Source organism: Pleurodeles waltl, chromosome 8 (assembly GCF_031143425.1).
Source record: "Pleurodeles waltl isolate 20211129_DDA chromosome 8, aPleWal1.hap1.20221129, whole genome shotgun sequence".
Classification (NCBI taxonomy): domain Eukaryota; kingdom Metazoa; phylum Chordata; class Amphibia; order Caudata; family Salamandridae; genus Pleurodeles; species Pleurodeles waltl.
In genome coordinates this window covers 616,199,035-616,220,985 of record NC_090447.1, presented here as the reverse complement: position 1 = coordinate 616,220,985, position 21,951 = coordinate 616,199,035, and positions in this window count along the sequence as shown.

Sequence of the window (21,951 nt, the reverse complement as noted above, 5' to 3'; positions counted from 1 at the left end):
GTCAATCACTCCCAGGAACATTCAGACTTCTTTCTGGGTTACCGAAAGATTAATTTTCAAGAAATCTTAGGATGCACTGAATTGGGCTTTACTGTTATTTTTATAGGCTCAACTCCTTTGATGAGTCCTATATCCTGTCCTGTAAAATTCCAAACCTCAGGTATCACTGTGTCTTTTATACCTTCAGACAAGTCATTGCATATCAGCAATGGATACAACGTTACATTAGAACAGCCCTTCTCTATTTTACATGGCATATCTTGATAATTCATCTAAATTTCAATCCCTTTGGGTGTGCAGCTAATGGAACAGTTTAGCTTAACCAACAAGTCTTGTTTAAGAGGGCTCACTGCACTTGAATCACAAACCACAAATTGGTGCTCATCTTCAAATTCCTCTTTTCTATGGGCACATATTCTGTGGAAGGATTCGTCAGTTGCCTATTTGCAACACCTAAAACATGAACTCTCCTTCCTGAAAGGGGCAAATTTGGCACTTCTGAAGACCTAACTGGAACCTGTAGCTCCTGCATAAACCAAAAATGACATATTGTGTTCTTTAACGTTTACATAGGGACCACACTGATCAACTTCTAAGGATACAACTAACATGCAATCTTCATCATCTGAGCTATTGCTTCTCAGTAAGTCTGAGAATTCCTCATTACCTAAACCTTAAAGGGGAATTTGAGAAACAACCTGATTCATGTTTGCTTTTGCAAATCGATTCATGTTTGTATGGGGTACAACCATCTGCTGCTGAGTGATTGGAGCTTGTGGAACCTGAACCTGTTGTACTTGGGGCATATTTGAATTTTGTACTCACAGTCTTTAAATTCTTTGAACTTGAACCTGATTATTACCTTGTACCTGAACAACCCCAGCATTCTGAGCTTGATTATTTACATTGTTGTAGGGACATTCCTGTTGCCAATGTCCAAGATTTCCACAAACATGACACAGAAGCATTTTCACTAAAGCTTGAATGTCAATAACATTTCAACTCTGATCAACCCGAACATCACGTCCACTACCTCTAGACTGAACAACATTTGTTACCTGTTGTGGTACTCCTTGCATACCTACAGTGCTCACCAACATCTGTGGATTTTGACTAGCTTTCTGTGCACCCTTCAATTGCAAAACCATCACCTTCTCTTTCAATTTCTTCTGTTTCAACTCCAATTCATCACTGCAATACTTTGTATATATCGCTGGATCTTTTTGCCTGCCAGCAAATCAGGTGCTGCTGAATCAGTTCACCTATGTCTGGCTTTAATCCCTGTACAAATCGGAACAAAAAATGATCCATATCTTTAGCTTCAATTGTTTCAGTACCTCTATGCTGTTTAAAGACTTGCAACAAGCATTCCACAAACCAGTTGCAACCACAATATCAAAAAGGGTATTCAAATCCCACCACAGGCATTTTGAAAGTGTCACAAATCTCTCTGTCTGCTTGTAACACTCCATAGACTTCTCTCTCAATCTCAGGTGATCATTAGTAAATGATAAAATATCACCTCTACTCCATGGTACTTGTATCTAATCTCCACCTGGTATTTCTCTCATGGGCATAATTTTTACCTGACTCTCAGCTTGATGTAGTCCTGACAGAGGCACAATCGGCTTTGCTTACTTTTGATCTCTTCTGTTAGCTCATCTGCCTTTCCACTTATCTACTGGTTCCCATCTCTGTATGTGTGCAATTCATTCTTTAATGTGGTTTGCATTCCTGGAGATCTCATGTTAATTATGTTGTTTCTGCTAAATTGCAGTCTATAACTGTGCTTTAATGGTTTTGATTTTTCCAAATACACATCATATTTATCAGCCATGTCAGCTAATTTCGCATAAGCTTTCCCTGCAGAGTTAAGTGACATCCTTACAAATGAACCACAGTTCATCTTCTGAATAACTCTCTAAGTGGGAAAGATTCAGGCCCCCATTACAACCCTGGCGGTCGGTGTTAAAGCGGCGGTAATATCGCCAACAGGCCGGCGGTTAAAAAAATGGAATCATGACCATGGCGGAAAATGCCAACATAGACAGCCACTTTAACACTCCGACCGCCACGGCGGTAGAAACAAACACCGTGGCGGTAACTACCAACAGACAGGTAGAAGACAATGTACCGCCCACTGTATTACAACAGGCCTATCCGCCACCTTTTCCGGGGCGGTACCAACACCATCAAAAGCACGGCAGAAACAGGACTTGGAACGGAAACCACTCACCTCTCGACACCCTACAAGGAACCAGGACGCCATGGAGCCCGAGTTACAGGTCCTGCCCATGTTGGTTTACCTCCTCTTCTACTAGGAGCAGCAAAGACGCCGGCGACAACCACGGTGAGTACTGCCTCTGGCACACAGGGGAGGGGGGAGGAAAGAGAGAGTGACTCACACACACGCAACACCCCCACCCCCACCCTCACCCACAACAACATACACACAAATACATGCAGCAACATGACATTTACACCCCGTCACCCCCTGAAAGAATGCAAAGACAAAATGAAATGATTGAAACAAGTGTAATCATCGAAAAATCAGATAGGCCAAGATAACTTAAATTCATCAGTATATACAAATATGTACAGCAACTACACAAGTCCGGATCGTGTTGCAATCATTGTCCGCGGACCAATGTTCCCAAAATGCATGGGTGAAGTCGGCACATGATACCTGACTCAAAACGGAGAGAACACTAATGGGGCATCAGATCGAAAATAAACAGGCACCCCAGGGGGAGGGGGATGGGGGCACCTCAGCCGGATGAACAGACAACGCCACTGCTCCACGAGGGGGCTCCATGCCCACTGATTGGTTTCGGGGAGTGCAAAGCCACAGTCTTTCAAGTCTCTCAAATGGGTGGTTTGCCCGCTGATTGGTCCTGGGGAGTGCAAAGCCACAGTCTCTCAAGTGGGTGGTTTGCCCACTGTTTGGTCCTGGGGAGTGCAAAGCCACAGTCTCTCAAGTCACTTAAGTGGGTGGTTTGCCCACTGCTTGGTCCTGGGGAGAGCAAAGCCACTGTCTCTCAAGTGGGTGGTTTGCCCACTGCCTTGTCCTGGGGAGTGCAAAGCCACAGTCTCTCAAGTGGATGTTGTTCTCCACTGGTGCTGGAGGGGGCCTAGCGCCCAGAGTGCTTCATCCTGCCAAGGACAGGGTGAGTGGATGCTGTTCTCCACTGGTTCTGGAGGGGGCTTTGTGCCCAGAGTGCTTCATCCTGCCAAGGTCTGGGGTAGTGGATTCTTTTCTCCACTGGTTCTGGATGGGGCTTTGTGCCCAGAGTGCTTCATCCTGCCAAGGACTGGGGTAGTGGATGCTTTTCTCCACTGGTTCTGGAGGGGGCTTTGTGCCCAGAGTGCTTCATCCTGCCAAGGACTGGGGTAGTGGATGCTTTTCTTCACAGGTTCTGGAGGGGGCTTTGTGCCCAGAGTGCTTCATCCTACCAAGGACTGGGGTAGTTGATGCTGTTCTCCACTGGTTCTGGAGGGGGCTTTCTGCCCAGAGTGCTTCATCCTACCAAGGACTGGGGTAGTGGATGCTTTTCTCCACTGGTTCTGGAGGGGGCTTAGTGCCCAGAGTGCTGCACATGCAGTGTGGCAGGTCGCATTCCCTCACCTGGGTGTGTGTGCCACGAGATTGCCTGGGAACAGGTAGCATGATACTCCATGGAGTCAGAAACACACTCCACTCTGCTGCGACTTTGCCTGCCACCTGCTGGTACTAACAGTGCTGGGTGTCGTGCCTCATGTACGCTGTGCAGGGTCCAGGCCGTCTCCTGCAGTCTCGGACGGCTGTCCGCTAGGAATGTTTGCCATGTCGGCTGTGGTAGCACTGTCTGACCACGTCGAGGGGGCTGGTGGCGGTGGTTGCGGCGGCGATGCTCCCGGTGGTGAATGTGTCAGCACCTGTGGAGGGAGACAGCAGGACATCTCCAGCAGCCTCGGACGGCTGTGCCCACTGGGGATGTTGCTGGGGACTGTTGCTGAGGCAGCAGACGTTCAGGTGGCAGTGCAGGTGGCGGTGTAGGTGACGGTGCAGGTGGCCGTGCAGGAGGTGGTGCAGGTGGCAGTGCAGGTGGTGGTGTCCACCGCCGTACAGGTTGCTGTTCTGGTTGCCAAAAGGGGTGACTCTAGTCCCTCAGCCGGACTTCCCCTTAGCCTTGTGTCCCTTCCCCACCTTGGATGTCGCTGCTGGTCCCTTGGCACTGTCCCCTTTGGGCTTGGAGGAGGCCTTGCTGGGTGGTTGGTGTGGCTTTTCCCTACGGCATGTGGGCACCTTCTTCACCTTGGCAGGTGGCGGAATGGGCTGATCCTTGGCCTCGCTAAGTGGCACACTGGCAGCCCTGATGGGTGCTGCCCGTGATGTGGCAGGACTTGCTGAGACCACTGGAGGATTTGGCTGAGGTGCTCGGCTGGGACCTGGACATCCTGGCCCTAGGGGAATGGACGGGGGGGAGGTGTAGGGAAGAGGTCAATGTTAGCTAGGAAAAGTTTTTTAGACACACTGGGACGGGAAGATGGAGGGGGTTTGGAAGTGGAGGAAAAGGTAGTGGTTGTAGGAGGTGTACGTCTGCTGAATTTGGGTGAAGGTGCATGGGCCAGAGGCTGTTGTGAGGTGGATGGCTGTTGGGTGGGTGTGTGCCTGCATTTGTGTACTTTGGGAGGAGGGCTCACAGATACACTGGGAGAGGACACAGGGGACGTGTACATGGTAGTGGGGGTGGAGAGTGCACGTTAGCGGTGTGTGGTGATGGGCGTGCTGGTGATGGAGGTAGTGGCTGAGGATGTAGTGGATGCAGGTGTGAGTGGAGACGAGAAAGGGAAGGAGGAGGAGGACATGGAGAAGGGGGACACAGTGGAGGCAGGGGATGTTGGTGTGTCTGCATGGGGATGGTGCTTGTGTGAGTACCTGTGGGATGTGTGGTGCTTATGTTTGATGAGTGTGAATGCTGGGCTGATGGTGTGCTTTGGATAGGCTGAGATACAGGGGATTGTGTCTGGGGAGTTGAGGTTGGAGGGGGGAGGCTGGACACAGGGACAATGGCTGCCATCAGTGCTGAGGCCGGAGCCTGAAATGCTCTCTGTTGGGCTGCCACACCAGAATGAATGCCCTCCAGGTATGCATTTGTTTGCTGCAAATGGATCTCAACACCCTGGATGCCATTCAAAATGGTTGATTGACCAACAGTGAGGGATTTCAGGAGGTCAATAGCCTCCTCACTGAGGGTAGCAGGACTGACTGGGGCAGGGCCTGAGGTGCCTGGGGTGAAGGAGATGCCCACCCTCCTGGGTGAGCGGGCACAGGAAACTCGATGAGGGGCTGCTGGGAGGGCGGGTAGCGGCTGTACCTGTTGTTGCGGTGGGCACAGAGGTGCCCGCCACCGCAAGGGAGCTCCCATCAGAGGAGGAGTCGCTGTCGCTGGTGCTTGCTCTTGTCCCCGTCGTGGAGCTCCCTTAGCCCTCCGTCCCACTGGTGCCTTCAGACTCCGTAAATTCACCCTCCAGGGCCATGTGGGTTGCAGCTCCCTCCTCCTCCGGTGCCAGTTGCTCCTCCGACAGATAATGCTAATGCACACAAGGACAGGGTGACAAAACAAAAAGGGGGGCAAAGACAGAAGAGACACATGGTCAATGCGTGCAACACCACTACCACTGGCGGACACAACACACAGGGAGCAGCTCTATGCACTAGCCCATGCACTATTAGTGCAGGGGAAAGGCACATGCCCATGGGGGACTCTGCCTAGACCCATTTGATGCACAGCTGGAACCCACAGGAGCCTGACTAGGTGTTGAGGGCAACAGCCACCTTTGTGGTTCGAGTGGCAATGAGCCGGCAAAACAATGGATGTACCTTGGCACGTCTGCCCTGGCCTAGGTGAACCCAAAGCCCATTTCCCCCACCCAGACACCTCATAAAGCGTGGAGTCAGCTGAATGAGACTGTACTCACCCCCTTGTGGCTGCTGTGATGCCCTCAAGCACCCATCCAACTCAGGATATGCCACAGCTAGGATCCGGTACACCAGGGGGGTCATGGTGCGACAGGCACCCCTTCCACGTTGGGAGGCCATCCCCAGCTGGGCCTCGCCATTTTCTTGCTCCAGTGGCGCAGGTCCTCCCATCTTTTCCGGCAGTGGGTGCTCCTTCTATGGTAGACCCCCAGGGTCCGCACTTCCTTGGCGATAGCACGCCAAATACCCTTCTTCTGGTGGACGCTGACCTAGAGGAATAGTGAAGTAAAATTGGATGTTACTCCCCAGTCCGGTTCTTCTCACTCATTGCCCACAAACCTCCCACCCTGGCCCAGAAAAACATACACTCACCATCCTCACATGCTGGCCTGTGCCCCCCGTCTCTTCCATCCACGACACTCCATACAATCATGTGCCATCCACCATGCACACAGTTTACTCACTTGTTTGTCTGGAAGACCGTAGAGTAGCGTGTACTGGGGGAGGACCCCATCCACCAGTTTATCTAACTCCTCCTAAGTGAAGGCAGGGACCCTTTCCCCAGACACTGTAGCCACTGTCGCTTTCAGATGCAGGTCACAGCAGCACTGGCAGTGAAGGTCCTCTCCTGTTGAAGGTCAGGTATCAAGTGTGTGAAGAGATAGAAAATGGAGGTCACATCCGCGGCGGTGCATACTGTCACCGCCGGCGTACATCGTCATTGGCTCCTGGAACCCATAGGGCCCAATGATAACCAATGCTAAATTGCGCAGCGGTCTTCTACCGCCTACCGCGACGCTGCAGAACGCCAGCGCAGTTACCTCATTTCCCCTTGTCCCTCCTTACAGGTCAGGCAGCCGCCATTTCAGGTGGACACATGGCAGGCCAACTAACTGCGTCACAGCACTTTTGGCCAGGAATATGGACAGACAAAGGCACACAATGATTACATCACGATTGTGCTAAACAGCCTTGTGAAACCTATGTGGTGTATGACCCTCTACTCACCTTTCTCCTCCTTAGGGCACGTCCGCTGGGGCAGGTGATGAGATGGCGGCATCCTCCTTGTACAGACCCCTGGTGGACCTGACAACAATGGAAGACAGACACATCATTATCACCGACAGACTTGATCGTGCCACAATCCAGGAATTGTGTGCCCAGTTGGAGCCAGACCTGATTTCAGCTATCCGCCATCCCACATGAATCCCCCCTCTAGTGCAGGTCCTGTCAGTGCTCCATTTCCTCGCCAGTGGTTCCTTTCAAACAACAGTAGCCATGGCATCAGGGATGTCACAGCCAATGTTCTCTAATGTGTTGTCCAGAATGGTATCTAACCTGCTGAAACACATGTGCAGCTACATCGTGTTCCCTCCGGGGGAGGATTTGCCCACAGTGAAAGGTGACTTCTATGCCCTAGGACATATCCCCAACATTATTGGTGTCATTGATGGTACACATGTGGCATGTGTCCCCCCTCCCCCACAGGAATGAACAGGTGTACAGAAAACACAAAAGCTACCATTCCATAAATGTGCAGATGGTGTGTTTGGCAGACCAGTACTTCTCCCATGTAAATGCCAAGTATCCTGGCTCTGTGCATGACGCTTACATTTTGAGGAATGGCAGCATCCCTTATGTGATGGGACAACTTCAGAGGCACCGTGTGTGGCTATTAGGTGAGCCCAAGGTCCCAACACAGTTGACATAGGTGTCTGTCTATGGGAGAATCCCTAAGGGTTGGAGGATATCTAATAGTTGTCCCTCGATATTTGCAGGTGACTCTGGTTACCACAACCTGTCATGGCTACATGATCCCAGTGAGGAATCCTAGGACAAGGGCAGAGGACCGCTACAATGAGGCACATGGGCGGACTAGGAGGATAATAGAGTGCACCTTCAGCCTCCTGAAGGCCAGATTCTGGTGCATCCATCTGACAGGTGGCTCCCTATACTACTCACCGAAGAAGGTGTGCCAGATCATCGTGGCATGCTGTATGTTGCACAACCTGGCTTTGTGACGCCTGGTGCCTTTTCTGCAGGAGGATGGGCCTGAGGCTGGTCTTGTGGCAGCTGTGGAGCCTGTGGACAGTGAAGAAGAGGAGGCAGAAGAAGAAGATATAGACAACCGAAACAACATCATCATGCAATACTTCCAGTGAGACACAGGTAAGAGGACAGCACTGCTTCCCACATCTCATAATACTGTAGGACATAGCATTAATCTGCCTTTTTATCTCTGTGTATGGACCCTGACATGTCACTTTGCATTTCCATTTGACAGATCTGGGTCCAACTTTGTGCCCTCTGCTATGTTTACTGCTACCCAACAACTGTGTAACATTGGTATGTGAACGTGAACATTGACATTGCTATATTTCTGATAGGTTGCAATAACACATTTGTGAAAGTACAGACTGACTCCAGATTGATTTGTGATTCAAGGGTGTTTATTTCTGTGCTAATAAGTGGAGGGGGCTGTGCAATGGGCTGGGGTGATGGTGGAGGAATGTCCATGGTAGAGTTCAATCTCTTGGTCTCACAGGTGCATTGTCCAAGGGGGCATAGGAAGTGGAGTGATGGCAGTTCAAGGTGGATAGGGTAACAAAGTGGGACAAAAGGATGACAATCAGGAGAGTCTTATTTCCTGGCGGGGGTCTTGGCAATGTTCTCTGTCTTGTTACTGGATCTCAGGGACCTTTTGTGGGGTGGGTCTCCTTCTGCAGGGGGTGGGGTGCTGGTGGCCTGTTGGTCCTCTGGCCACTAGCACCGGCGGAGGTGGAGGGCTGTTCATCGTTCAGGCTAGTGTCAGGGACCCGTTTGTGTGCCACTGTGTCCCTCATGGTGTTGGCCAGGTCTGCCAGCACCCCTGCAATAGTGACCAGGGTGGTGTTGTGGGACTTCAAGTCCTCCCTGATCCCCAGGTATTGTTCCTCCTGCAGCCGCTGGGTCTCCTGAAACTTGGTCAATATCGTGCCCAAGGCCTCCTGGGAATGATGGTATGCTCCCATGATGTTGGAGAGTGCCTCGTGGACAGTGGGTTCCCTGGGCCTATCCTCCCCCTGTCGCACAGCAGCCCACCCAGCTTCCCTGTTATCCTGTGCATCTGTCCCCTGAACCGTGTGCCCACTGCCACTGACCCCAGGTCCCTGATTGTCTTCAGTTGGTGCGTTTGCCTGGGGTCCCTGTAGTGGTGGACACACTGCTGATTAACGTGTCCTGAGGACTGAGGGATGTCTGTCACCTCCTGTCCGGTGACGTTGGGTATAGGTCCTGTTGGGGTGTAAATGCATAGTTATTGTATCTGTGTGTGCCATCTTGTGCATTGGGTGAGTTACCCTCTTCTCCTGTGCTTGCTTGTGTTTGCCATTGTGTGAATATTGTTTTGGGGTCTGTGTGGGTATCTTTACTGGACATGCTTTGGTAATGGGTGTCCATGCTTTGGTGTTGCATGCAGGGCTTCGTATTGGGATGGCTGGGTTGTGATAGTGGGGCATATGTGAGGTGTTGGAGTGATGGGGGTGAGGCTGGGCGTATGTGATGGCATGCAGGTGGGGTGGGGGATATGGTAATTAAGATATGACTTAACAGAGTCCAGCCCTCCTGCTACTATTGCGAGGCCCTCAGGATGCAGTATTGCCAAGACTTGCTCCTCCCATGTTGTTAATTTTGGGGGAGGAGGTGGGGGTCCACCGCCAGTCCTCTGTACAGCAATTTTGGTGTCTGGATACCACGGAACGCACCTTCCCCTGTCGGTCGTTCCATCTCTTCCTGATGTCATCCCATGTTCTGGGGTGCTGTCCCACTGCGTTGACCCTGTCGACAATTCTCCACCATAGCTCCATCTTCCTTGCAATGGAGGTGTGCTGCACCTGTGATCAGAATAGCTGTGGCTCTACCCGGATGATTTCCTCCACCATGACCCTGAGCTCCTCCTCAGAAAACCTGGGGTATCTGTGAGGTGCCATGATGTGGTGTGGGTGATGTGTGAGGTGATGTTTGTTGTGCTGTGTGAAATGTTGTGTTGGGGTGTGTTGTTTGAGGTGTGTTGATGTTGTATGAGTGATGGTGTGGTGTGCTTGTGGATGCTGGTGCAGTGTTTGCTAGTCTCTCTCTCTGCTTCTTCACAAAAATGTTGTTGTAAGGGTTTGTGGGTAATGTGGGTGTGTGTTTTATAGTGTTGTGGGTGTGTGGGTGTGGTGTGTGTATGCGTATCAGGTGTGTGTATTTTGAAATGTCCAATGTGGTTGTGTTTTGTAAATGTGTGTGTATATTGAGCGCAGTGGTGTGTACCGCCAATGGATTACCACGGCTGAAAGACCGCCGCGTTGATTCGTGGGTCATGATAGTGTGGGCGTATTCTTGTTGGCGTGACGGTGTGGGTTTTGCTATCGCCAGTTTATCACTAACCTTTGGGGTGGTGGACTTGTGTGGGTGTCTGTATTGTGGCGGATTACGAGATGTGGGTCGTAATCCCTGTAGCGGAATTCCGCCGCAGCCACGGTATGTTGGCGGCCTTCAGCATGGTGGCCTTAATGTTCCAGAAATCATTTAATGTAATTCAAGTTTTCGTCTGGGCACATTGAATGTTCTGCTCTGGCATTGCAATGTGCATTAACTGTCGCACCTTGGGGACTGAAATGATCTAACCATTCAGTTAGCTGCTGTGCAGTGAAACCTCTCAAACTCACGTTATTATTCTGTGCTGCTTCGGATCTTGCTGGGACTAAACCATGGTGAGTTAGAGTTTGAAAATTTGTCATACTTTCAGAAGTATTATAATGCACTAATCCTGGCAAAGCACTGTAGTTTACATGGGGAATGTGATCTGGGCATAAAACAAGGTGTAGTTACTGGAGGTAATCTTACATCTAAGATGGATCTTGTATGATTTAACATGGGGCTCTGCTCTGCAACTTGGGTTGAATTTAAAGGTCTAAAGAAAAAGTCAGTTTGTTCTGCTTCATAATTATTTCATTATACTGAATGTTGCACACCAAACTGTGACATTCCAGTAGACCTAGTTGGCTTATCAGAACTTTTTTTGGGACATTTACAGGCTGTGCATTATTTCCACGTGCACCTGGGACATACAAGGGAACAACAGGACCAATAGTCACAGGAACCGTTAAGGCTTCTGAACTTACATGATTTGTTGATTTCTGGTGAAATGTTATTCCTACAGCTGTCCAGTCAGGACTGTATACAAACTCTCTCTTGTCTGACCCAGGAAACATTTAACATTGTTGGAACTGGACTGAATACTGATTTGGAACATAATTTAGCACAGGTGAATTCATGAGAGGTGCCTGCATAATTTGATTTGCGTTATAATTTGGCACAACTTGATTTACAACTGGACTAGGTACAGGCTGAACTGGATTAATATTTTGAACAGGTTCATTCACTACAGCAACTGGTGTTATCTGAGGCACAGGCGTACCTGGTACAGTCTGGCACGGGGTTTGTGCAACTGGAGCAGTTGGCACATTCAGGGTTACACTTTGGACTGCTTCGCTCCTCTGGGCTGTCTCAACTGCATGATATGGTGGTGGGCGATTGATTAAGATCTGAGTTATAAACTCATTATCTGAATCACTGTCACACAATAATGCATTTTTATCTTCAGGTTGTGCTGGTTGCTCTGCTTTTCCTGTCTTATTCTTCATTTTAGGTTTGTACTTTCAACTTCTTCACCTGAAATAGCTGGAAAAAATTTAAATCAATCTAAAATATCTGCTCTACACATTTTCTGCTGCACATTGCATCTAACTTCTGCAAGTGTCTATTCCTTTCTGCATCCTGTGTTCATTTTTACTTGACATTCTCTCTCTGGCAGTATGTTCCCAAACGGTAAGGGCTTTAAATTGAGTAGGTCTTGGAGGAAGTTTAATTTCATACAATATTCACCTTCAATTGTCTGAAATTTTTAAATTAAAGGTTCCATATCAGGAAACGCTAAGGCACCTTCTTTCTCAGTTATTTTACACCATCGTTCAAGCCATGTACATGCGTGAAAACCTTTAAGCGAAGACACCATATAACCAGGAGTTCCTTCTGGTGGTGTTCCTGAACCGTCACTAACTGGAATAAACACATGTCTTCTTTACACACTCTTAAAAGCTTTGAAAAATTTCATTTTTGTTGAAATCGACCTATTCAAACGACCTTTCCATTGAATCAGGAAATAACTTTAGTCCCACAATGCTTTTCAACTGCTGTTCTCAAACAATAGCAAAGTGGCACTGTCCACCAATACCAACGTGGCATCACACCAACCGACTGTTACAAATGGGATCTCTAGTTGGCAGAGGTATACAGCCTTGTCCAAGTAGGGACCACAATCCTAGTCAGGGTAAGCCACACATACACCAAATTATCCTGTGCCCACCCTCTGGTGACTTGGCACTGAGCAGGCAGACTTAACTTAGAAGGCAATTTGTAAAGTATTTGTGCAATAAATCATACAGGAACACAGTGAAAACACCACAAAAATACACCGCACAGGTTTAGAAAAATAGATAATATTTATCTGAATAAAATAAGGTCCAAAGGACAAAGATCCAATAAGCACAAGTTGAAATATCACTTTTATAAGGTTTAAAAGAGTCTTAGGCCCTCATTACAGCCCTAGCGGTCGGAATTAAAGTGGCGATAATATCGCAAACAGGCCGGCGGAAAAAAAATGGGATCACGACCATGGTGGAAACCGCCAACACAGACTGCCACTTTAACAATCCGACCACCATGGCAGTAGCAACAAACACCGCGGCGGTAACCGCCAACAGACAGGCGGAAGACAATGTACCGCCCACGCTATTACAAGGCACCAATCCGCCAGCATTTCCGGGCGGTACCAACGCCATCGAAAGCACGGCGGAAACAGTACACAGAAGGGAAACCACTCACCTTTCGACATCCAAGGAAGAACTAGGACTCCATGGAGCCAGAATTGCAGATCCTACCCATGTTGCTGTATCAATTAATAGACCATGAAGTGGAAAGAAGGCAGCATCGGCGACGACGGTGAATACTCCACCTAGCACACAGGGGAGGGGAGGAGGGAAAAGAAAGTGACACACACACGCGACACGCAACACCCCCACCCCCACCCCCACCCACAACAACATGCACACACACATATCCAATAACATCACAGATACACCATGTCACCCCCTGGAAGAACGCAAGGACAAAAGGAAATTAGTTTAACTAGTGTTATATTGGAACAATCAGATAGATCAAGAGAACAGCAAATAATCAGTATACACAAATATATACATCAAGTACACAGGTCCGTACACTGTCCCATGAAATGTCCGTGGACCAGTGGTCCCAAAAAGCATGGGTGAAGCCCACACATGACATCTGACTCAAAACGCCTCAAAACGGAGAGAACACTGCAAGGGCATCAGGTCGGAAAAAAAACCAGGCACCTTAGGGGGAAGGGGAGGGGGGCACCTCAGCCGGATGATGGTACGACGCCACTGCTCCTGAAGGGGGCTCCATGCCCACTGCTTGCTCCTGGGGAGTGCAAAGCCACAGTCTCTCAAGTGGGTGGTCTGCCCACTGCTTGGTCCTGGGGAGTGCAAAGCCACAGTCTCTCAAGTCTCTCAAGTGGGTTCACTGCTCACTGCTTGGTACTGGGGAGTGCAAGGCCACAGTCTCTCAAGTCTCTCAAGTGGGTGGGTTGCCCACTGCTTGGTCCTGGGGAGTGCAAAGCCACAGTCTCTCAAGCCTCTCAAGTGGGTGGTTTGCCCACTGCTTGGTCCTGGGGAGTGCAAAGCCACAGTTCCTCAAGTCTCTCAAGTGGGTTGTTTGCCCACATGCTCTGGAGGGGGCTTTGTGCCCAGAGTGCCTCATCCTGCCAAGGATAGAGTGAGTGGATGCATTTCTCCACTGGTTCTGGAGGGGGCTTTGTTCCCAGTGTGCTTCATCCTGCCAAGGACTGGGTGAGTGGATGCATTTCTCCACTGGTTCTGGAGGGGGCTTTGTGCACAGTGTGCTTCATCCTGCCAAGGACTGGGTGAGTGGATGCATTTCTCCACTGGTTCTGGAGGGGGTTTGTGCCCAGTGTGCTTCATCCTGCCAAGGATAGGGTGAGTGGATGCAGTTCTCCACTGGTTCTGGAGGGGGCTTTGTGCCCAGGGTGTTTCATCCTGCCAAGGATAGGGTGAGTGGATGGATTTCTCCACTGGTTCTGGAGGGGGCTTTGTGCCCAGTGATGCTGCACCGGGGGTGTGGCAGTTGATATCCTCTCACCTGGGTGACTTAGCCGCGCGATGTTCCTGGAAAAGGTAGCATGATACTCCATGGAGGCAGAGCCACACTCCATCCTGCAGCGACTTAGGCTGCCAATTACTGGTTCGTGTCAGTGCTGGAGGTGGTGTCTCAAGTGGCGTGTCCAGGGTCCAGGACGTCAACTGCAGACTCTGACAGCTGCCCACTGGGGATGGGGCTGACGTCCGACAGGGTGGCATCGGCTGTGCACATGGTGTGCTGATGGTGGTGCAGGAGGCGGTGGCTGCGGCGGAGATGCTGCCAGGGCTGACCATGGTGCAAGTGACTGTTGTGGTGGATGGAGACTCCATACCATCTCCGGCAGCCTCGGATGGCTGGTCATTGGGGAGGATGCTGCAGCCTGACGTTGTGGCAGCGGTGGTGCAGGTGGCGTCGGAGCGGCGGTGGTGACTGTGGTGCATGTGGCTGGCATCCCTGATGATATGGTGGTCACCAGCCCCTCACCAGGAGACATCGTGCCCGGAGGTGACGTGCCCTTTGACTTGTGGCCCTTCCCCATCTTGACAGTTGCTGCAGGGACCTTGGCACTGTCCACTCTGTGTTTGGCGAGGCCTTGCTGGGTGGGTGGTGTGACTGTCCCCTGCTGGAAGCCGGCCCCTTTTTGACTTTTGCAGCTGGTGGAATAGGGTGGTCCTTCTTTTCTGTTGGTGGCACACTGGCAGCTCTGACGGGTGCCCCCTTAGATCGTACTGGATTAGCAGGGACCACAGCGGATGCAGATTTGGTAGCTGAGGTGCTGGGCTGGGATCTAGACATCCTGCCCTAGGGGAAGGACGGGGGGTGTAGGGAAGAGGTTAATGTTAGCTATGAAAAGTTTTTTAGACACACTGGGACAGGAAGATGGAGGGGGTGTAGGAAGAGGTAGTGGTTGTGGGAGGTGAATGTCTGCTGAGTTTGGGTGAAGGTGCATGGGCTGGAGGCTGTTGTGAGGTGGATGGCTGTTGAGTGGGACACAGGGGACGTGTGAATGGTAGTGGGGGTGGTGATTGCACGTGAGGGGTGTGTAGTGATGGGCGTGCTGGTGATGGAGGCAGTGGCTGATGATGTAGTGCATGCAGGCGTGAGTGGAGACGAGAAAGGGAGGGAGGTGGAGAACGAAGAGGAGGGGGACACAGTGGAGGCAGTGGATGTTGGTATGTGTGCATGGGTATGGTGCTTGTGTGAGTGCCTGTGGGATGTGTGGTGCTTATGTTTTCCTAAGCCACTTTTGTGTGTTGATGTGTGTGCATGCTGGTCTGATGGTGTGCTTGGGATAGGCTGAGGTAGAGGGGTTTGGGTATGGGTAGTGGAAGTTGGAGGGGGGAGTCTGGACACAGGGACAATGGCTACCATCAGTGCTGAGTCCAGAGCTTGAAATGCTCTCTGTTGGGCCATCATGCCAAAATGAATACCCTCCAGGTATGCATTTGTTAGCTGCAAATGCCTCTCGACACCCTGGATGGCATTCAGAATGGTTGACTGCCCAACAGTGAGGGATCTCAGAAGGTCAATAGCCTCCTCACTGAGGGCAGCAGGGCTGACTGGGGCAGGGCCTGAGGTGCCTGGGGTGAAGGAAATGCCCACCCTCCTGGGTGAGCGGGCACAGGAAACATGCAGAGGGGCTGCTGGGAGGGCGGTACTGGTAGGGGGAGGTGGCAGCTGTACCTGTTGTTGGGGTGGGTACAGAGGTGTCCGCCACTGCCAGGTAGCTTCCATCAGAGGAGGAGTCGCTGTTGCTGATATCCCCTCCTGTCCCCGTCGTGGAGCTCCCCTCGCCCTCCATCCCACTGGTGCCTTCACCCTCTGTGGATTCACCCTCCTGGTCCATGTGGGATGCAGCTCCCTCTGTCGCCGGTGCCTCTGCTCCTCCGCCAGATGATGCTAATGCACACAAGGACAGTGTGACAAAACAAGAAGGGGGGGGCAAGACAGAGAACACACATGGTCAATGCCAGCACCACCACTACTGATGGCGGACACAACACACAGGGAGCAGCCCTATGCACTAGGCCATGCACTACCAGTTAGTAGGAAAGTCAGCAGGCCATGGGGTACAAGGCCTAACACCATATGCTGCACACCTGGAACTCACAGGAGCTTGCCCAGTAGTAGTAGCCCACTACAAATATTGGGGTTGGAGTGCCTCAGAGCCTGCCCAACAAGGGACCTACCCTGCCATGTTTGACCTGGCCTAGGGGAACCCACAGCCCACATCCCTCACCCAGACACTTCGTAAAGCATGCAGAGTCAGCTTTATGACACTGTACTCACCCCCTTGTGGCAGCTGTGATGGCCTCAAGTGCCCATCCAACTCCGGATAGGCCACCGCCAGGATGCGGAACATCAGGGGGGGTCATGGTGCGACGGGCACCCCTTCCATATTGGGAGGCCAGCCCCAGCTGGGTCTCCGCCATCTTCTTGCTCCAGCGGAGCAGGTCCTCCCATCCCTTGCGGCAGTGGGTGCTCCGTCTATGATAGACCCCCAGGGTCCTCACTTCCCTGGCGATGGCACACCAAATACCCTTCTTCTGGTGGGCGCTGACCTAGAGGAAAGGTGCAGGAGGAAAGGACATTACTCACCCGTCCGGACCATCAGACTAATTTCCCACCAGTTCCCAACCATGCCCTGACACACATACACTGACCATCCTCAAATGCAGCCCTCAGCCCCCCCCACATGTATCGTCCATCCACACCACTCCAAACAGGCACTGCCCACGCATCATGCTCACAGTGTACTCAACTGTTTGTCTGGAGGACTGTAGAGTAGCGTTCTACTGTGGGAAGACCCTATCCACCAGTTTGTCCAACTCCTCCGCGGTGAAGGCAGGGGCCCTTTCCCAGACACTCAAGCCATTGTCGCTTCCAGACTGAGGTCTCAGCAGCACTTGCAGTGTAGGTCCTCTCCTGTTGAAGGTCAGGTATCAAGTGAGTGAACAGATAGAAAATGGCAGTCACGTCCGCAGCGGTGCGTACCGTCACCGCCAGCGTACATCGCCATTGGCTCCTGGAACCCATAGGGCCCATGATAACCAATGCTGAATTACAAGGCGTTCTTCGACTGCCTACCGTGATGCAGCACAACGCCAGCGCAGTTACCTCATTTCCCCTTGTCCCTCCTCACAAGTCAGGCAGCCGCCATTTCAGGGGGGCACATGGCATGGCACCTAACTGCATCACAGTACATTTTGGCACATATACGGACTAACTACGCCACATACGGATTTACTCACATTACTGCAGACACGCTTGTGCAACCTATGTGGTACATGACCCTCTGCTCACCATTCTCTTCCATAGGCCACAACCGCTGGGGCAGATGATGAGATGGCGGTATCCTCCGGTGTACAGACCCCTGGTGGACCTGTCGACAATGGAAGACAGACACATCATAATCACCTACAGACTTGATCGTGCCACAATCCAAGATCTGTGTGCCCAATTGGAGCCAGACCTGATGTCATCTATCCACCATCCCTCAGGAATCCCCCCACTAGTTCAGGTCCTGTCAGTGCTCCCTCTCCTGGCAAGTGGCTCCTTTTAAACAACAGTGGCCATGGCATCAGGGATGTCTCAGCCAATATTTTCTAACGTGTTGACCAGAGTGTTGACTGCCCTGCTGAAACACATACACAGCTACATCGTGTTCTCCCTGGTAGAGGATTTGCCCACAGTGAAGGCTGACTTTTATGCCCTGAGACAAATCATTGGTGCCATTGATGGTACACATGTGGCATTTGTCCCCCTGCAGAAATGAAAAAGTGTACAGAAATAGAAAAAGCTACCATTCGATGAATGTGCAGATGGTGTGTTTGGCAGACCAGTACATCTCCCTTGTGAATGCCAAGTATTCTGGCTTTGTGCATGACGCCTACATTTTGAGGAATAGCAGTATCCCTTATGTGATGGACCAACGCCAGAGGCACCGGGTGTGGCTAATAGGTGAGCCCAAGGTCCCCACACAGTATGAGTAGGTGTCTGGGTATGGGGTAGTCCCTAAGGGTTAGTGTGTGTCTAACAGTTATCTCTCGACATTTGCAGGTGACTCTGGTTACCCCAACCTCTCATGGCTATTGACCCCAGTGAGGAATGCCAGGACAAGGGCAGAGGACCACTACAATGAGGCACATGGGCAAACTAGGCGTATTATTGAGAGGACGTTTGGCCTCCTGAAGGCCAGATTCTAGTGTCTCCATCTAACAGGTGGCTCCCTATACTACTCACCGAAGAAGGTGTGCCAGATAATCGTGGCAGGCTGCATGTTGCACAACCTGGCATTGCGACGCCAGGTGCCTTTTCTGCAGGAGGATGAGCATGGTGATGGTGTTGTGGCAGCGGTGTAGCCTGTGGGCAGTGAGGAAGAGGAGGCAGAGGAAGAAAATATCCACAACCGAACGAACATCATCATGCAGTACATCCGGTGACACACAGGTAAGAGACTGTAACTCCTTGTCACATTTCTGAATACTGTAGGACATTGTTTAAGTCAGCCTCTTAACATCTGTCTATGGACACTGACAGTTCACTTTGGATTTCAATTTTTCAGATCTGGGTACCTCGTTCAGCCTTCTGCTATATGTACTGCTGCCCAACAACTGTCATACATTGGTATGTGCAAATGAACATTTACATTGCTATTTGTTGCTGATGTTGTAATAATACATTTGTGAAAGATCAGACTGACTCCAGATTGGTTTGTGATTAAAGGGTGTTTATTTAGGGGCTAATGAGTATAGGGGTATGTGCAAGGGGATGGTGTTATGGTGGAAGAAGGTCCATAGTAGAGCCCAGTCTCTTGGTATCACAGGTGCATTGTCCAATGGGGCATAGGAAGGGGAGTAATGGCAGTTCAAGGTGGACAGGGTAACTGAGTGGGACAGAAGGGTGACAATCAGGAGAGTCTTATTTTCAGGTGGGGGTCTTGGCAATGTTCTCTGTCTTCTGCCTGGATCGCAGGGACCGTTTGCGGGGTGGGTCTCCTTCTGCAGGGGGTAGGGTGCTGGTGGCCTGCTGGTCCTGTGGCGGGGCCTCCTGTCCACTAGTGCCGGCGGAGGTGGAGGGCTGTTCCTCGATTTGGCTAATGTCAGGGGTCCTTTGTTGTGCCACTGCCTCCCTCATGCTCTTGCCTATTTCAGCCAGCACCCCTGCTATGGTGACCAGGATGGTGTATATGTTGGTGAGGTCCTCCCTGATCCCCATGTATTGTCCCTCCTGCAGCCGCTGGGTCTCCTGAAACTTGGTCAGTACCTTGCCCATGGTCTCCTGGGAATGGTGGTATGCTCTCATGATGTTTGATAGTGCCTCTTGGAGGGTCGGTTCCCTGGGCCTGTCCTCCCCCTGTCACACAGCAGTCCTCCCAGCTTCCCTGTTGTCCTGTGCCTCTGTCCCCTGAACCGTGTGCCCACTGCCACTGACCCCAGGGCCCTGATCGTCCTGTGTTTGTGGGGTTGCCTGGGGTCCCTGTAGTGGTGGACACACTGCTGATTGAGGTGTCCAGGGGACAGTGGCATGGGCCCGCAGGGTGGGTGCTGTGGTGGTGTTTCCTGAGGGGAGAGGTTCTGTGGTGGCTTGGGACTGTGGCAGGGGAACCGACTGTCCAGAGGTTTCTGATGGGCCAGGATGTTCATCTTGATCCAGATGTGCAGAGATGCTGTCATCACTGTGGGCCTCTTCTGTGGGGGGACTGGATATGGCTGGCACCTCCTGTCCGATGATGTTGGGTAGGGGTCCTGTTGGGATGTAAATGCATTGTTATTTTATCTGTGTGTGCCATCTTGTGCAATAGGTATGTTTCCCTCCATTACTGTGCTTGCACTATCGCCTTGGCCCTTGTGTGAGTGGTGATTGTGTGCCATGGGTGAGTCTCTCTATTGGACATGCTTTTGTGATGGGTGTACATGCATGTCTGTGATGGGTGTCCATGCATTGTTGTTGCATACAGGGCTTGGTTGTGGGAGTGGTGGGTTGTGATGGTGGGGTGTGTAGGAGACAGTGGAGTCATGGGAGTGAGTATGAGGGTAAGGGTAAGGGTGGGAGCATGTGATGGCATGCAGGTAGGGTAGAGGGGGATATAGTATTGAAGATTTGTTTACCAGAGTCCAGTCCTCCTGCTACTCCTGCGAGCCCCTCAGGATGCATTATCGCCAAGACTTGCTCCTCCCATGTTGTTAGTTGTGGGGGAGGTGGTGGGGGTCCACCGCCAGTCCTCTGTCCTGCTACCTGGTGTCTTATTACCACGGAACGTACCTTCCTTACCGTCCCACCTCTTCCTGATGTCATCCCTTGTTCTTGGATGCTGGCCCACTGCGTTGACCTTGTCCACAATTCCCTGCCATAGCTCCATCTTCCTTGCAATGGAGATCTGCTGCACCTGTGATCCGAATAGCTGTGGCTATACTGGATGATTTCCTCCACCATGACCCTGAGCTCCTCCTCAGAAAACCTGGGGTGTCTTTGAGGTGCCATGATGCGGTGTGAGTGATGAGTGAGGTGATGGTTGATGTGATGTGTGGGGTGATATGTTGAGGTGTGTGGTGTGATATGCGTGGATGGTGTATGAATGATGGTGTTGTGTGCCTCTGGGTGCTGGTGTGGGCTTTGCTTTTCTCTCTCTCTGCTTCTTCAAAATCTTTTGGTGTAAGGGGTTGTGGGTGTGTGTTTTATAGTGTTGTGAGTGTATGGGTGTGGTGTGTGTATGTGTGTCAGGTGTGTGTATTTTGAATTGTCCAATGTGGAGTGGTTTTGTAAGTGTGTGTGTATCTTGAGCGCAGTGGTGTGTATCGCCAATGGTTTACCACAGTTGAAAGACCGCTGCGTTGATTTGTTGGTCGTTATACTGTGGGCGTATTCCTGTTGGCGTGATGGTGTGGGTTTTGCTATCGCCAGCTTATCACTGATCTTTGGTGTGGCGGACTTGTGTGGGTGTCTGTATAGTGGCGGAGTTCTCAGCGTGGGTCATAATACCTGTTGCGGATTTCCGCCGCGGACACGGTATGTTGGCGGCTGTCGGTACGGCAGTAAGCGGGATTTACCGTGTTGGACCTGGCTTTTTGACAGGGTCATCCCCAAACTTTTTGCCTCCTTCCTCCTATTTTTTCTGACCTGTTGTTGGCTTTTGAACTCTGGGCACTTTACCACTGCTAACCAGTGCTAAAGTGCATATGCTCTCTGTGAAAATTGTACTATTGATTGGTTTATCCATGATTGGCTATTTAATTTACTTGTAAGTCCCTAGTAGAGTGCACTATATGTGCCTAGGGCCAGTAGATTAAATGCTACTAGTGGGCCAGCAGCACTGGTTGTGCCACCCACTTCAGTAGCCCCTTAACCTTGTCTCAGGCCTGCCATTGCAAGGCCTGTGTGTGCAGTTTCACTGCCACTTCGACTTGGAATTTCAAAGTACTTTCCTAGCCTAGAACTCCCCTTTTTCTACATATAAGTCACCCCTAATGTGTGCCCTAGGTAGCCCCTAGAGCAGGGTGCTGTGTGGGTAAATGCAGGACATGTACCTGTGTAGTGTATATGTCCTGGTAGTGTAAAACTCCTAAATTCGTTTTTTACACTACTGCAAGGCCTGCTCCCTTCACAGGCTAACATTGGGGCTGCCCTCATACATTGTTGAAGTGGCAGCTGCTGATCTGAAAGGAGCAAGAAGGTCATATTTAGTATGGCCAGAATGGTAATACAAAATCCTGCTGACTGGTGAAGTC